The following is a 10019-nucleotide window of genomic DNA, read 5'->3' as shown; positions in this document are numbered from 1 at the left end:
TATTCACCCTTTCCTCCTGGAGTTTTATTCACCTTTGTCTCGGGAGAATGGTTAAATATCTTGGGTTCGATCCCTGGCTAGTATTGCTATTTGCTTCAAAACCACTTGTTTCGTGGATACATTAATATGTGTACTGTTCATGCGACTGGTAGCCGAAATTAATTCCTGCAGCTATCCACAGCCACAAATATGTTCTTGTCAGAAGTGGCATGGCCAGTGTAGTTGCTTGGCACCTGATGTTGGTGGCATGATGGCTTAGTGGACTAAGGCATAAAGATTTTACCTAGCGGCTCAGAAGGCTGGTTAAAATTCACGGGTTTGATCACCGGCTGTACATAGTGTTGTCACTTGATTACATACACACACACATATATATATATAGATATATATATATATATATATATATATATATATATATATATATATATATATATATATATATATATATATATATATATAGATATATGTATATATATATATATATGTCGTGCCGAATAGGTAAACTGGTCAATTAGCAAGAACTCTATTGGTAATCCTTCCCTTATGTATGTTGGGAGGTGCAGCTGACCAGTCATGGGCCCCTGATACTTGTGTTGCCTCTTAGCATACTCACGGCGCCCCTGCTTTTCACAGGTCTTCTGTCCCCCTGCTCCACGAGCTCTATCAAACCTTGTCTTAACGGTAAGTATGGTTCCTGCCTCCACTGCGTCACTTTACAGACTATTCCACTTCCTGACAACTCTATGAGTGAAGAAATACTTCCTAACATCCCTTTGACTCATATGAACCTTCAACTTCCAATTGTGATCCCTTGTATCTGCGTCCCATCTCTGGAACATTCTATGTCCACCTTGTCAATTCCTCACATTTTACATGTCGTTATCATGTCTCCCCTAACCTTCCTGTCCTCCAGTGTCGTCAGGCTGATTTCCCTCAACCTTTCTTCGTAAGACATTCCCCTTGGCTCTGGGACTAGTCTTGTTGCAAACCATTGCAATTTCTCTAATTTCTTGACGTGCTTGACCAGGTATGGGTTTCAAACTGGTGCTGCATACTCCAGTATGGAACTGACGTAGACAGTGTACAGAGTCTTGAAAGATTCCTTACTGAGGTATTGGAACAATATTCTTAGGTTTGCCAGGCGCCCATATGCTGCAGCAGTTAACTGGTTGATGTGCATCTCAGATGTGCTCGGTATTATACTCATCCCAAGATCCTCTTCCTTGAGTGAGGTTTGCAGTCTTTGGTCACCCAGCCTTTACTCTGTCTGCAGTTTTGGTTGCCCTTCCCCGATCTTCTTGAATTTGCCTTTTGCAGGGTTAAATTCGAGGAGCCAGTTGATGGACCAGGCTGTACAGGTCTTCATGTAGTCCTGCCTGATCCTCGTCCGATTTAATTCTCCTCATTAACTTTACATCATCGGCAAACAGGGACACCTCTGAGTCTATCCTTTCCGTCAACTCATTCTCATACACCAAAAACAGCATTGGTCCTAGGATTGACCCCTGTGGAACCCCACTCGTCACAGGCGCCCACTCTGACACCTCGTCACGTACTATGACTCGCTGTTGCCTCCCTGTCAGGTATTCTCTGATCTACTGCAGTGCAGTTCCTGTTATGCGTGCCTGATACTCTAGCTTTTGCACTAATCTCTTGTGAGGATCTGTGTCGAAGGCATTCTTGCAGTCCAAGAAAATGCAATCTACCCACCCGTCTCTCATGTTTTACTTCCTTTACCTTGTCATAAAACTCCAGTAGGTTTGAAAGTTAAGACACATGTGCAACATCTGGATATCTTTATTGTAGACGTTTCGCCATCCAGTGGCTTTATCAATACAGATTCTGGGACATAATTAGAAGACAGTAGAACTATATACAAAAGATGAGGTAATCAGTCCCTCAGCCATGGAGTTAGTGTTCACAGCATCGTGGTGGAGGAGATGCTGTGAACACTAACTCCAAGGCTGAGGGACTGATTACCTCATCTTTTGTATATAGTTCTACTGTCTTCTAATTATGTCCCAGAATCTGTATTGATAAAGCCACTGGATGGCGAAACGTCTACAATAAAGATATCCAGATGTTGCACATGTGTCTTAACTTTCATATTGTCGGTATTTTATACCTTTCTTGCACATCCAGTAGGTTTGTAACACAGGATTTGCCTTCCATGTAACCGTACTGGTTGTTGTTTATAAGCTTGTTCCTTTCTAGGTGCTCCACCACTCCCCTCTTCCTGATAATCTTCTCCAAGACTCTGCATACTATACACGTTATTGACACAGGTCTGTAGTTTAATGCCTCATGTCTGTTTCCTTTTTTAAAAATTGGGACTACATTTACCATCTTCCATACCTCAGGGAGTTGCCCAGTTTCAATGGATGTGTTGAAGATCTTTGTTAGTGGCACACACCGGATCTCTGCTCTCTCTCTAAGGACCCATGGAGAGATGTCCAGTCCCACTGCCTGTGAGGTTTCAAGATCACATAGCAGCTTCAAGTCCTCCATGGTTGTGTGTACTTCATCCAGCACTTGTTGGTGTATCCCTTGTTGGTGTACCCCCCTATTCTGACTTCCCAGAGTCATTTCTGTTTCCGCTGTAAATACTTCCTTAAATCTCATGTTGAGTTCCTTACATACTTCTTGGTTGTTTCTTGTGAACTCCAAACCTTCTGTCCTCAGCCTGATTACTTGGTCCATGAATGTTCTTTTCCTCCTGATGTGGCTATACAATAGATTCGGGTCAGATTTGACAGTTGATGCTATGTCTTTTTCATATTGTCGCTGAGCCTCCCTCCTTATATGTGCAGCATATTCTTTGGTGGCTCTTCAACTAATCTCTTTATTTTCCTGGGTCCTTTGTCTTCTGTATTTTTTCCATTCTCTAGGGCACTTAGTTTTTGCTTCCCTACACTTTTGGGTGAACCAAGGGATCATTCTGGTCTTCCCACTATTTCTGTTGCCCTTGGTAACAAACCTCTCCTCTGCCTCCTTGCATTTTGTTGTCACATATCCCATCATTTTGTTTACTGATTTTCCTACCAATTCTCTTTCCCACTAAACCTCTTGCAGGAAGTTCCTCATGCCTGTGTAGTCCCCCTTTTGTAGTTTGACTTCTCTCAACCTTCAGATTTTTTTCTAAAACTGTGGTCTGGTGGGTAAGTTGGGGTTGGGGAAGGGGGGGGGGACCTGATGAGGAAGTATGGAAGGTTCCTGTGAAGGTGGAGCTTGTGATGAGAGGGGTGGGGGCAGTGGGAACGGTGTGTGGGTTTTGGGTTAGACTGTTTAGCTATATTGGGGTTGTTGGGGATGAGGGCCTTCTGCAGCTGGTTGTGAAGGAAGTTGTATTTGCTCTTATCCCTGAGTCTGGGTTCTCCTGCCCATCTCTGTCTTTGCCTCTCTTTCCACCTTGCATCTTTGTACCCTCTCTTTCATTTGCTGCCTTTCTTCTTGTGTTCTATTGCAGTCGAGGTACACCCTCTGACAGGCTCCTGTTTCGAGCCGATTTTGCCTTGAAAAATCACTTTGACTGGCTAGTTTCTTCCTCTTGCAAACCCCCCTATACTCAGAAAATTTGTGTAAGTGTATACTCACTTAATTGTGGTTGCAGTGGTCGAGTTAAAGTGTGTGTGTGTGTGTGTGTGTGTGTGTGTGTGTGTGTGTGTGTGTGTGTGTGTGTGTGTGTGTGTGTGTGTGTGTGTAAGTAACAAGATCACAGTAAATAGGTGATATCACAATATACAAAACAACCACTGTGAAAAAATAGTGAAATTCCAAGCACTTTCCTGATTTCTCCATTATCAAGGACATGTAAAAATAATAGAACAGTAAAAGGATCATAAGACTGAGGTGTCACCTAAGCTGTTACTGCCGGCAGCACACAACCACAGCCAGGTTTGTCGGAAACTGACTTTAGGTGCCTCTCCACCTTCTTCTTGAAGACAGCCAGGGGTTTATTGGTAATCCCCCCTTATGTATACTAGGAGGTGCAGTTGAACAATCTTGGGCCCCTGACACTTATTGTGTTGTCTCTTAGCCAGTGATGGGCACAGCTAACCGAAAAGTTAGCATTGCTAACCGCTAATCCACTAACTCAAAAATTAGCTCTGCTAATGCTAAACGCTAACTTTTTCACATAAATTCAGATTTTTTACTTGTTTTGGTCTTTTACTTTTAAGACTTATACTTATGTATAAGTACAAGTGTTGTAAAGAAACAAAGTAAAACTAATTGAATTCTGTACTTAAGTAACTTTTTTCGGTATTTACTTTTTAAAAAGTACTGAAATTGCTCACTATTTTCACTTTAAATACTGAAGTCCATTATCACTTTTACTTCACTACAATCTGATAACGATATGTTACTCATTACATCAGTAATTTTTGAAAGGTAAACACCGAGAAAAGTTACTCAAGTACAGTACTCAGGGAGTTTAACTTCATTACTTTACAACACTGGGAAAGTTACTGTACTTCTAAACTGTCATAACTTGCAATAACCACGAAATTAAGAAAATAAAAAAAAAATTCTCTCATAAAAACGCTGGATAACAGGTATATCTTACTACTTCTACTTACACTTAGGTCACACTACACAGGCATGCACATGCATATATATATATACACATATCTAGATTTTCTTTTCTTCTTTTTTCTAAATAACTCTTGTTTTTCTTTATTTCCTCTATTGTCCATGGGGAAGTGGAAAAGAATCTTTCCTCCGTAAGCCATGCGTGTCGTATGAGGCGACTAAAATGCCGGGAGCGATGGGCTAGTAACCCCTTCTCCTGTAGACATTTACTATAGAAGAGAAGAAGAAAAACTTCATAAAACTGGGATGCTTGAATGTAGTGCGGATGACAAGATATGATTGCTGATGTTTTGAATGAAAAGAAGTTGGATGTCCTGGCCCTAAGCAAAACAAACCTGAAAGGGGTAGGGGAGTTTTGGTGGAGAGAAAAAAATGGGATTAAGTCAGGAGTATCTGAGAGAGTTAGAGCTAAGGAAGGGGTGACAATAATGTTGAAGGATCAGTTATGGAAGGAGAGGGAATATAAATGTGTAAAATCAAGGATTATATGGAATAAAATAAGGGTTGGATGCGAAAAGTGGGTCATAATAAGTGTATGCACCTGGAGAAGAGAGGAGTGTAGAGGAGAGAGAGAGATTTTGGGAGATGTTAAGTGAATGTATAGGAACCTTTGAACCAGGTGAGAGAGTAATTGTGGTAGGAGACCTAAATGCTAAAGTAGGAGAAACATTTAGAGAGAGTGTGGTAGGTAAGTTTGAAGTGCCGGGTGTAAATGATGATGGGAGCCCTTTGATTATTGTATAGAAAGGGGTTCAGTATAGGTAATATATATTTTAAGAAAAAGAGGATAAATAAGTATACAAGATATGATTAGGGCATAATGACAGAAGTTTGTTGAACTACGTATTGGTAGATAAAAGACTGTTGGGTAGACTTCAGGATGTGCATGTTTATAGAGGAGCCACATATATATCAAATCACTTTTTAGTTGCAGCTACAGTGAGAGTAAAAGGTAGATGGGATACAAGGAAAATGGAAGCAGCAAGTAAGAGAAAGATAAAGGAAGAGGCAGTTAGGGTAAGATATAAACAACTGTTGGAGGACAGATGGGCTAGTGAGAACACAGGCAGTGGGGTAAAAGAAGTATGGGGTAAGTTTAAGAATATAGTGTTAGTGTTCAGCAGAAGTTTGTGGTTACAGCAAAGTGGGTGCGGGACGGAAAAAGAGAGACTGGAGGAATGATGGTGTAAAGAGAGTAGTAAGGGAGAAAAAGTTAGCATATGAGAGGTTTTTCCAAAGTAGAAGTGATGCAAGGAGGGAAGAGTATATGGAGAAAGAGAGAGGTTAAGAGTGTGGTGAAGCAATGTAAAAAGAGAGCAAATGAGAGAGTGGGTGAGATGTTATCATTAAATTCTGTTGAAAATAAGAAAAAGTTTTGGAATGAGGTTAATAAGTTGAGGAAGCCTAGAGAACAAATGGATTTGTCAGTTAAAAATAGGAGAGGAGAGTTACTGAATGGAGAGCTAGAGGTATCGGGAAGATGGAGGGAATATTTTTTGGAACTGTTAAATGTTGATGAAAACAGGGAAGCTGTGATTCCGTGAATAGGGCAAGGAGGAATAACATCTTGCAGGAGTGAGGAAGAGCCAGTTGTGAGTGTGGGGGAAGTTCGTGAGGCAGTGGGTAAAATGAAAGGGGGTAAGGCAACTGGGATTAATGGGATAAAGACAGAAATGTTAAAAGCAGGTGGGGATATAGTTTTGCAGTGGCTGGTGCTATTATTTAATAAATGTATGGAAGAGGGTAAGGTACTTAAGGATTGGCAGAGAGCATGCATAGTTCCTTTGTATAAAGACAAAAGGGATAAAAGGGAGTGCAAAAAATTATAGGGGGATAAGACTGTTGAGTATACCTGGTAAAGTGTATGACAGAGTTATTGTTGAAAGAGTTAAGAGTAAGACAGAGAGTAGAATAGCAGATGAACAAGGAGGCTTTAGGAAAGGGAGGGGGGTGTAGACCAAGTGTTTACAGTGAAACACAGAGGGCAACAGTATTTAGATAAGACTAAAAAGGTTTTTGTGGCATTTATGAATTTAGAAAAGGCGTATGACAGGGTAGATGGGGGGCAATGTGGCAGATGTTGCAGGTGTATGGTATAGGAGGTAGGTTACTGAAAGCAGTGAAGAGTTTTTTACGAGGATAGTGAGGCTCAGGTTAGAGTATGTAGGAAAGAGGGAGATTATTTCCCAGCATAAGTAGAACTTAGACAATGGAGATATAAACACACATGCAGTATAATGTGATCCTTTAATGACAACGTATCGCTCACACAGTGGGCTTTATCAAGTCACAAACAGATCTACCTGGGTGGAAGGTTCGTGAGTACCTTCTGTTTGTCTGGCGAGACTTATCGCCAGAGAAGACAACACTCAATACCGAAGAATCCTAGAATCATCACTTATCTCGATGTCCAGCAACTTCAACCAGAACAACGGCTTCTATAACATAGCTGAACATTGGACCTGCCTCGCATGGGCCAGTAGGCCTTCTGCAGTGTTCCTTCGTTCTTATGTTCTTATGTTCTTATGTAGCATTCTCCACCTGACTCAGCACTCTCAACCTGACCTCATCTTATGCTCACGTACTTTCCACCCAGGTAGATCTGTTTGTTGATAAATTAGACACATGTGCAACTCTTGGGTATCTTTATTGAGGAAACGTTTCGCCACACAGTGGCTTCATCAGTCCCAAGAGTTGCACATGTGTCTAATTTATCAACATGTCGGTTCTCTGAACCATTCATCTACAAGATCTGTTTGTGACATGATAAAGCCCACTGTGTGGGCGAAACGTTGCCAATAAAGAATCACGTTATACTGCATGTGTGTTTATATTTCCATTGTGTCGGTATTTTATACCATTTATTTCCAGGTCTTAGACAAGGATGTGTGATGTCACCGTGGTTGTTCAATATATTTATAGATGGGGTTGTAAGAGAAGTGAATGCGAGGGTCTTGGCAAGAGGTGTGGCGTTAAAAGATAAAGAATCAAACACAAAGTGGGAGATGTCACAGTTTCTTTTTGCTGATGACACTGTGCTCTTGAGAATTCTGAAGAGAAATTGCAGAGGTTGGTAGATGAATTTGGTAGGGTATGTAAAAGAAGAAAATTAAATGTGAATATAGGAAAGAGTAAGGTTATGAGGAAAACAAAAAGATTAGGTGATGAAAGATTGAATATCAGATTGGAGGGAGAGAGTATGGAGGAGGTGAATGCATTCAGATATTTGGGAGTGGACGTGTCAGCGGATGGGTCTGTGAAAGATGAGGTGAATCATACAATTGATGAGGGGGAAAGGGTGAGCGATGCACTTAGGAGTCTGTGGAGACAAAGAACTTTGTCCTTGGAAGCAAAGAGGGGAATGTATGAGAGTATAGTTTTACCAACGCTCTTATATGGGTGTGAAGCGTGGGTGATGAATGTTGCAGCGAGGAGAAGGCTGGAGGCAGTGGAGATGTCATGTCTGAGGGCAATGTGTGGTGTGAATGTAATGCAGAGAATTCGTAGTTTGGAAGTTAGGAGGAGGTGGGGGATTACCAAAACTGTTGTCCAGAGGGCTGAGGAAGGGTTGTTGAGGTGGTTCCGGCATGTAGAGAGAATGGAGCGAAACAGAATGACTTCAAGAGTGTATCAGTCTGTAGTTGAAGGAAGGCGGGGTAGGGGTCGGCCTAGGAAAGGTTGGAGGGAGGGGGTAAAGGTTTTGTGTACGAGGGGATTGGACTTCCGGCAAGCATGCGTGAGCGTATTTGATAGGAATGAACGGAGACAAATGGTTTCTAATATTTGATGTGCTGTTGGAGTGTGAGCAAAGTAACATATATGAAGGGATTCAGGGAAACCGGCAGGCTGGACTTGAGTCCTGGAGATGAGAAGTACAGTGTCTGCACTCTGAAGGAGAGGTGTTAATGTTGCAGTTTTAGAAACTGTGTAAAGCACCCCTATGGCAAGACAGTGATGGAGTGAATGATGATGAAAGTTTTTTTCTGGCCACCCTGCCTTGGTGAGAATCGGCCGATGTGTTAATAAAAAAAATAAAAAAAAAACTATATGAGTATTCTAATAAGTGCTTATAACTCATAAATATCTTGTAAGATGCTCCTCCAGCTGTTTATGGCTGACCAAAATCTTCCTGCCCAGGGTACAGCAGGACATCGACGTCTTGCTGGGGTTCAGAGTCTTGATCAAGCTGACGAAGGTGGGGGATTCCACTACATGCAGAGGTAGCATGTTGCAGACGAATAGGTCCACAATCTTTGTGTCCACCACAGACTGGCGGACGCTAGTGCCAGCAGCAACAAACGCTTTGCCAATGGTCTGGTGTGCTCTCTTTGCAGGCGGCTGTGACGACTGGCTGCTCCCGCTAGTGTGCTGCTACAAGAAAATTGGCCGCATTTTCCATGGGAAGATCCGGCCTTAATTCTCTCCTAAAACTTGATGGCATGCGCTGGGTGTTTCCTCTTAACATGCAACTTCAAGTTGTAGAGGCTTGCCGCCTGTCCCTTGATGATTGTCTTCTTGGGCTGTCACACGATGCACAGGAATTGACAAGGTGGATAGGGACACGATGTTTCAGAGATGGCACACAGCAACAAGGGTCACAACTGGAAAATGAAGACTCACAGGAATGTTAGGCAGTATTTCTTCGGCCATAGAGTTGTCAGGAATTGGAAGAGTCTGGGGAGTGATGCAGTGTAGGCAGGATCCATACATAGCTCTTGGCGTTCTTCGTATCCCTTGACTTGGGGACAATATAATCATTCAGGTTGGGCCACGGGCTCTGCGACTCCTGGCCCTCAGCCTGAGCGGCCTCTGCTTCAACCACAGCCGCTGCAGACTCCTCAACAACACCCTCAGGTGGAAGAGAAACGTTTCCCCTGTTCATAACAGTAAGTGACAATGCACCTCGGTGATCACTGACACTGTAAGACTATAACAATAGTGTGTCTGACTGTTGGAGAAGCACCCACAACAGACAGGAACAAACACGTGCGCCGGTGAAAAGGCATTGCTTTCCAACTACCAACAACATATGAATTTTTCTTTCTGGAGGACTCAAAGTTAGCAGAACTTCATTTAGCGGAAGCTAACTGGTCCACTAACGGTTTCTGAAGTTAGCAGAAACACTAATCCACTAAACAAAAAGTTAGTTCTGCTAATTAGCGGTTAATGGATTAGCGGAACTGTGCCCACCACTGCTCTTAGCGTATTCATGCTTTTCATTAAAAGGATGTTGCAGTGCCAGCCAAGTCTTGCATTCGTAAAGAGTAACTTCCGTGTGCAGATTTTAGACTAATTCCTCTAGGACTTTCCAAGGGTACATTATCATGTATCTTTCTCGCCTACATTCCAAGGAGTACAGGTCAAGGGATTTCAACCGTTCCTAGTAATTAAGGTGCTTTATTGTACTTAAGTGTGCAGTACTCAGAGAG

General features: G+C 42.3%; 1 pseudogene; it reads right to left on the bottom strand.

Moving 5' to 3' along the window:
- Positions 1–7617: 7617 nt before the first annotated feature.
- LOC138854296 (uncharacterized) lies at positions 7618–9770 on the bottom strand (annotated as a pseudogene).
- Positions 9771–10019: the final 249 nt, after the last annotated feature.

The sequence above is a fragment of the Cherax quadricarinatus genome, chromosome 54 (genome assembly GCF_038502225.1).
Source record: "Cherax quadricarinatus isolate ZL_2023a chromosome 54, ASM3850222v1, whole genome shotgun sequence".
Lineage (NCBI taxonomy): Eukaryota > Metazoa > Arthropoda > Malacostraca > Decapoda > Parastacidae > Cherax > Cherax quadricarinatus.
This window is presented reverse-complemented; position numbering and strand designations above follow the sequence as displayed.